Here is an 8,517-nt window from a genome sequence, read left to right as displayed (position 1 = left end):
GGCTTCACTTGGTGTTTCCAGTTGGCGCCAAAAAGCAAAAAGGAGGAATGAGTGGCGCGCTCTGGTGGATTCGGCTATAATCGCTTAAAGCGGTTCCTACGCCAAATATATATATATATAATTAACTTATACATTCACAAATAGCATACAAACTCATAACCATTAATTATGCAGTTTCTCAGGTTTATATTTTTGATTATTGTTCACTTTCTTGTAGAACCATATATAAAATTCCACTTCCTTGTAAATTATACAATGACAAATACAACAATATAGCAAATTTATTAATTTCATTAATTATTTCTTGTTAAATGAATATTGGCAAACAGAACCATCTATTAAAATTACACCTTCCTGTATATGCTCAATATCATTAATTTTGCATTTTCTTAGATTTATGTATAAAGTTGACGTTCTTGTAAAATAAATATCGACTAACAGAACCATGTATTAGAATTAAATAAAATCAAACATTTTACATCTCTTCATGTTTATATTTAAAGAACACTTTCTTGTAGAGTTTACATTGACAAATAGAAAAATATAGCATATTTACTCAAAATAATTAAAATAAATTAATAAATGTAAAACGAAAATGTATTCTCAGATTTATATTTAGATTTCAACTTCTTCAAAATATAGCATACTTATTCAAAATAATTAACATCAAAAACGTTATGTCATCGAAATCATTAATTATCCAGTTTCTCAGATTTATGTATAAAGTTCACATTCCTGTTAAATAAATATCGACATATAGAAATTTATATCACATCTATTCAAAATTAATACCTAATAATAACTAATTATGAAGTTTCTTATATTTAATTAATTAAAATTATTGTATTTAGATCTCTACATGTTTATGATTATTGTTTACTTTCTTGTAGAACCATATTTAAAATTTATCCAAAAATTTATAACTTTACATCTCCATATATATTATGTTCACATTCCTGTTAAATAAATATCGACAAATAGAACCTTATCTCACATCTATTCAAAATTATTACCAAATAATAACTAATTATGCAATTTGTTATATTTAATTAATTAAAATTATTGCATTTAGATTTCTACATGTTTATGATTATTGTTTACTTTCTTGTAGAACCCTATATAAAATTTATTCAAAAATTAATAACTTTACATCTGTATATATATTATGTTCACTGTTAAATAAATATCGACAAAAGACCTTATATCTTATCCATTGACATTGACAAATAGAGCAATATCATATTTACTTATAATCTTTTTTTTTACATTTTCTCAGATATATGTTTGATGCTCACCTTCCTTTAAATTCACTTTCGATACAATATATATATATTCACTTTCCTATATATGCTCAATATCATTAATTATGCATTGTTCGCGCCTATCTGGCACCACCGCAATCATATGTTTGTAAAAGCTTGTCTTGGCAGCACTTACAGTCCTGCTGTCAAGCTATGCTTCCGTTTTTCTCTCTCTCTTAATAAAGCTACCAGCAAGATAGGACATGCAGCATCTTCAATCCGTGCTTTTACTTTCAATCCGCTTTAATCTTGTATATTTAACCGCGAATGTTATTAGACATTTACATTTTTGGTCCTTCGAGCCGGATATTATCAGTAATTTGATAAAATTCGTCAAACCCGCTATTATTTTTTCAATCATTCCGCAGTAAGTTATACAGCATGTCTTCCGTGAAAATTCGCGACTCCGCATTAAACTCCATCAAACGCTATTTGCAATCCAGCAAAGTGGATGCACTTTCGGTCGATACCGAAGTAATTACAACATATTTGCAATTGCTAGAAGAGCAATGGACTCGCTTCTGTGATGCACAACAAGAAGTCGAATTAACATGTGGGGACAAGAACGTTTCCTTAGAGGAGCAGTCACGCATACAAGGAGAGGAGTGGTATAGCACCGCTAAAGCTAACATGAAACGTCTGTGCGCAGCTCAAAGGCAGACACCGCAACAAAGTACTACTCCAGAATCACCCGCTCCTGTACCTCTACCTAAACTGCAACTGCCGTCATTTGGCGGTGATCCTACGCAATGGCTTCCATTTCACGATGCCTTTTGCTCTCTCATTCATACGAACGCAAACTTGTCGGACGGACAAAAGTTACATTATCTACGTAACTGCCTGAACGGAGAAGCATTGGACTTGGTGAGTAGCTTAGCGGTATGTGATAGCAACTACGCTGAAGCATGGGACTTATTGACCGCGAGGTACAAGGTCATGAGAGTCATAGTGGACAGCCACATCAAAGCGCTCATGTCAGTCGGGATCGCAGCTAAAGACAACGCTAAGGCCATAAAGCAAGTGCTAAATTCAATACTTCAGCACGTTGGTGCGTTACGTGCACTCGGGCGACCAGTCGAATTTTGGGACGACTGGCTCATTCACTTAACCGTTTCGAAGTTATCTTACGAAACTCGCAAACATTGGGAGTTATCAATCTTGCTAGATGACTTGCCATCTTTCTCCGCTCTTCGAGAATTCCTCGAAAACCGCGCACGATCATTGGAAATGGTGCCGTCAGTCAGCACTACCGCAAAGACAACAACAAAGAATGTTTTTCATACCGCATTCACGCAACCAGAAATACACGTTCCTACATCAACTGCTACCAAGGTGTCGAATTGTGTTTATTGTAACGATGAGCATAGAATATATTCATGCTCGCAGTTCAGCCAACCCGCTCGCGCACTCCTCGATAATGGTTCACATGCCTCATTCATCACCGAGGCTTGCATCCAACGCCTTCGCCTTCCCAGATCGCCTTCATCCGCTTATGTCACTGGGATTGGCTCACTACAAGGAGGTCGTACAAAGGGTGAGGTAACGCTTAATATATCCCCTCGAACCCTTAAGACACAATTTCAAGTAAGTACGCTTATCTTACCGAAAATCACTAACGATCTTCCAACCGCTTCTCTACCGAGATCCGCATGGCCGCATATTACCGATTTACCGCTAGCCGATTGGAACTACTCCGACCCCGGCCCAATCGACATTCTTATTGGAATGGACACAATGGACAAATTTCTACTAAGTGGACTCCGCAAGGGTGAACGGGGTACTCCAATGGCACAAAACACTGTATTCGGATGGGTACTATTTGGCAATGCAACTAATTCGCAGAACCCACCTTTAAAGGTTACAACTTTACATTCCGATACTCATTTAAATCAACTTATCAGCAAGTTTTGGGAACTTGAAGAGTTACCCACCCGCAAATTCTATTCGCCTGAAGAATCTCTTTGTGAGAAACTATTCGATGAAACAACGCAACGTGCACCGGACGGTCGCTACATCGTTCGTCTACCATTCAAGAAAAACGTATTGATTGGTGAATCACGACAAGCCGCAGTTCCAGCACTCCTCCGCATGGAGAAAAGATTTGCCGCAAACAAACAACTTCTTGAGGAGTACACAGATTTTATGGAAGAACTAATCTCTATGGGACACATGGAATTGGCTGAGACGACAACAGACAAAATGTATTTATGCCTCATCACGCGGTGGTAAAGAACACAAGCCAAACAACGAAACTACGAGTCGTTTTCAACGCATCCATGAAATCTACATCTGGAAACTCATTAAACGACGCTCTCATGGTTGGTCCGCAGTTACAACAAGATCTCTTTTCCATTCTCGTTCGCTTTCGTACACACCGCTTTGGAATCATTGCCGATATTGAGAAAATGTACCGGCATTATCGACTCGTCAGAGTCACGTATGGAATCGCTTCCGCATCGCACCTCGCAATAAAGGCATTGCATCAAGCTGCTATCAACGCATCCAATGCACGCAAAGAGGTTATAGAAGTCATAAAATCAGACTTCTATATGGACGACCTACTCACTGGTGCAGACACCTTTCACGATCTCGCTTCAATTCAAAAAGACGTTTCAAACGCTCTCTCTGAAAGTGGTTTCGAACTCCGCAAATGTGTTGCCCATTTGTCCACGCCTGAAACAATTAATACCTCACGCATCTAAACAAATTTCGCATCTCTTAGCCGATGGAGATCAAATCCGCACACTTGGTACAATTTGGCATACCAACTACGATTGCCTCTCTATAGCAGTCAACAATGATGAACTACCCAACGCACTTACAAAACGCACGTTTCTCTCTGACTCAAGCAAGGTATTTGATCCACTGGGTCTGATCGCACCTTGTACAATCCGCTCTAAAATTTGGTTGCAAACACTTTGGCGCTCAAACGTGGACTGGGACGAACCGGTTCCTTCCGAAGTCGCCAAGGACTGGTTAGCGCATCGCCGTGAATTACCGCAACTATCTTCAATTAAATTAAACCGCTGGTTGGGAACTAGTAAAACTTCCCATACTGAATTTCATATTTTTACCGACGCTTCAGAAGTCGCATACGCAGCTGCTTTATATTGCCGTACGCAATCTTCGGATGGTACGTTTAAGGTCGTATTAGTAGCAGCAAAAACGAGAGTAGCACCTCTGAAAACTACTTCGTTACCGCGCCTCGAGCTTTGTGCAGCTCATTTAGGGGCAAAATTACTACAACGAGTTCAATTTAGTTTGAACTACACTATCGATAAATTATACGCATGGACTGACTCTATGGTTACTCTAGCTTGGTTACAAAGCGACCCTAGCCGCTGGTCAGTATTCATAGCCAACCGCGTCGCAGCAATACAAGAAGTGCTTCCAGCATTACACTGGAGACACGTTGCTTCAGATCACAACCCCGCTGATTGTGCTTCAAGAGGGATGTCACCATCGCAACTACTCAAACATCAACTATGGTGGCATGGACCGCAATGGTTGCAGGAGAGCAATAGTCAATGGCTCGGCTGCACGCAACAACATTCAACAGATCTCGAGTTGAAATCCAAACGAACAGTGACTCTGCTCACACAAACCTCTGACGATTGGGATTTACTCACGAAGTATCATTCATTCAACAAATTAAAACGCATCACCGCTTATTTACTCCGTTTTATCAATAACGCACAATCCAGCGTTAGAACACGCAAATCTGGCAATTTATCCTGCGCAGAAATTCAATACGCTGAAATATGTTTAGTAAAGTATACTCAGTCAGTTACCTTTAATAAGGAAATTTCTAATTGCAGAGCAAATAAATCCATACATATTCGAAGCAGTCTAGCGCGACTACAACCGTATCTAGACTTAAATGGTATCCTACGTGTAGGAGGCCGCATCAGAAACGCAACACTTTCAAATGACGTAAAACATCCTATAATACTGCCAAAGAAGTCACCGCTCGCTAAATTAATTGCATCTGAAATACACCGCTTAACGTTGCATGGTGGACCTCAAATCATTCAAGCTACAATTCAGCGACGTTTTTGGATACCTGGCATACGCAACCTGGCTCGTGGAATATATCGCAACTGCGTCCGCTGCAAACGGCTGAACTGTAGACTAATGCAACAGCTCATGTCTGACTTACCCGCTAGCCGCGTCACTTCAACCCGCTGCTTCCTGCATACCGCAGTAGATTATGCTGGACCTTACAATTTGAAATTTACTCATGGAAGAGGTGCTAAATCTACAAAGGCATATATTTGTTCATTCATCTGCATGAGCACTGGCGCAATGCACCTCGAGCTCGCTGGAGATCTTTCTTCTACCGCTTTCATCGCATCTTTCATACGCTTTACTAACAGAAGAGGATTCTGCCAGCATCTCTACTCCGACAATGGCACTAATTTCGTGGGTGCTGAAAAGGAGTTACGACTCGCATACGAACGCTGCATTCATGACGAGAAGATCTCATCTTATTTCACAGACGCTCAAACAACTTGGCATTTCAATCCGCCAAGCGCGCCACATATGGGTGGCTTTTGGGAGGCTGGTATAAAAAGAATCAAATACCACCTTAAACGCGCCTTAGGGCCTTCGCTTTTAACATACGAAGAATTTGCCACAGTATTGACTGAAGTTGAAGCCTGTGTAAATTCTCGTCCAATTTGCTATATTCCTACCGACGTAAATGACTTTGAAGTTCTGACACCTGGTCATTTCATGATTGGTGAACCGCTAAAGGGACTCCCTGATCCCGATCTAGAAATCTTCAAAGGAACAATTTTTCAACGTTGGCAAATTATCGTGTCAATCAGGCAACACTTCTGGAGACGATGGCGAGACGAATATCTTGTCAGTCTACAACGACGCTCAAAGTGGATACGTTCAACACCGAACTTGCAAAAAGATGATGTCGTAATTATCCACGAAAGTAACACACCGCCTACAAAATGGAAATTAGGCCGCGTCATCAAGACTTCTCCAGGGACAGATGATCGAGTTCGAGTTGTAAACTTGAAGACATCTGAAGGGGAGTTGCTGAGACCTATCATCAAACTATCGCTACTACCTACAAAAGGAGACATTTTTGATATTTAATATTTTTAAGTTTTCATCAAATTGTAATATTTTGAACGGTCGTTCAAGGCGGCCGGCATGTTCGCGCCTATCTGGCACCACCGCAATCATATGTTTGTAAAAGCTTCACATGCATTTTCTTAGATTTATGTATAAAGTTCACGTTCTTGTATAATAAATATCGACAAACAGAACCATGCATTAGAATTAAATAAAATCAAAAAATAAAATCAAATATAACAAGTAAGGAAGGGCTAAGTTCGGGTGCAACCGAACATTTTATACTCTCGCAATTTATTTATTTAACTTTATTAATATTATATTATACACAATTTGACCCACATATTCGTCATATATATGTATTGTATAAAGTCCATTGAAAGTTGGAAACCCTAATATTAGGTTAGATGTACCGAGGTCCTCATGTTCGATATATGGGGCCTTGACAATCTATGGTCCGATTTCAGTGATTTTTAGAATGGGGCTGCCACACCATAAAAGTAGTATTTGTGCAAAATTCTGCATCGATATCTTTACTAGTGCTTACTTTATATATTGTAAAGTAAACGATTCAGATCTTTTTCTAGTTCTGGTATATAGGAAGTAGGCGTGGTTGTGAAGCGATTTGGTCTATTTTCATAACATATCATTGGGAAGCTAGGAAGATATTACAAGCCAAGCTTCATTGAAATCGGTCGAGTAGTTCCTGAGATATGGTTTTTGACCCATAAGTGGGCAACGCCACGCACATTTTCCATTTTGTAAAAAAAATCTGAGTGCAGCTTCCATCTGCCACTTCTTATGTGAAATTTAGTGTTTCTGGAGTTTTTCGTTATTGAGTTAACCCACTTTTAGTAGTTTTCAACATAACCTTTATATGGGAAGTAGGCGTGGTTATAATCCGATTTTCTCCATTTTTGGACTGTATAAGGTGTGTATGTGATTGGCGTTGCAACCGTTTAGCCGGTTATAGCCGAATCGACGATAGTGCGCCACCTGTCTCTCTCCTTCGCAGTTCGGCGCCAGTTGGAGATCCCAATTGTAACCAGGTCGCTCTCCACCTGGTCCCTCCAACGGAGTGGAGGCCTTCCCCTTCCTCGGCTTCCTCCGGCGGGTACTGCATCGAACACTTTCAGGGCTGGAGTGTTTTCGTCCATTCGGACAACATGACCTAGCCAGCGTAGCCGCTGTCTTTTTATTCGCTGAACTATGTCAATGTCGTCGTATAACTCGTACAGCTCATCGTTCCATCGTCTGTGGTATTCGCCGTTGCCAATGTTCTGAGGACCATAAATCTTGCGCAAAATTTTCCTCTCGAAAACTCCTAGTGTCGTCTCATCTGATGTTGACATCGTCCAAGCTTCTGCACCGTAAAGCAGGACGGGAATGATAAGCGACTTGTAGAGCTTGATTTTGGTTCGTCGAGAGAGGACTTTACTGTTCAATTGCCTACTCAGTCCAAAGTAGCACCTGTTGGCAAGAGTTATTCTGCGCTGGATTTCGAGGCTGACATTGTTCGTGTTGTTGATGCTGGTTCCCAGGTATACGAAATTATCTACGACCTCGAAGTTATGACTGTCAACAGTGACGTGGGAGCCAAGACGCGAATGCGCCGACTGTTTGTTTGATGACAGGAGATATTTCGTCTTGTCCTCATTCACCTCCAGACCCATTCGCTTCGCCTCCTTATCCATGCGGGAAAAAGCAGAACAAACGGCGCGGTTGTTGCTTCCGATGATATCAATATCATCGGCGTACGCCAGGAGCTGTACACTCTTGTAGAAGATTGTACCTTCTCGGTTTAGCTCTGCAGCTCTTATAATTTTTTCCAGCATCAGGTTAAAGAAGTCGCACGATAGTGAGTCACCTTGTCTGAAACCTCGTTTGGTATCGAACGGCTCGGAGAGGTCTTTCCCAATCATGACGGAGCTTTTGGTGTTGCTCAACGTCAATTTACACAGCAGTATTAGTTTTGCGGGGATACCAAATTCAGACATCGCGGCGTAAAGGCAACTCCTTTTCGTGCTGTCGAAAGCAGCTTTAAAATCGACAAAAAGGTGGTGTGTGTCGATCCTCTTTTCTCGGGTCTTTTCCAAGATTTGGCGCATGGTGAATATCTGGTCAG

This window comes from Zeugodacus cucurbitae, chromosome Y, assembly GCF_028554725.1.
Source record: "Zeugodacus cucurbitae isolate PBARC_wt_2022May chromosome Y, idZeuCucr1.2, whole genome shotgun sequence".
Taxonomy (NCBI): Eukaryota; Metazoa; Arthropoda; class Insecta; order Diptera; family Tephritidae; genus Zeugodacus; species Zeugodacus cucurbitae.
The sequence above is the reverse complement of the archived record's forward strand: the minus strand, read 5'-3'. Positions refer to the sequence as shown.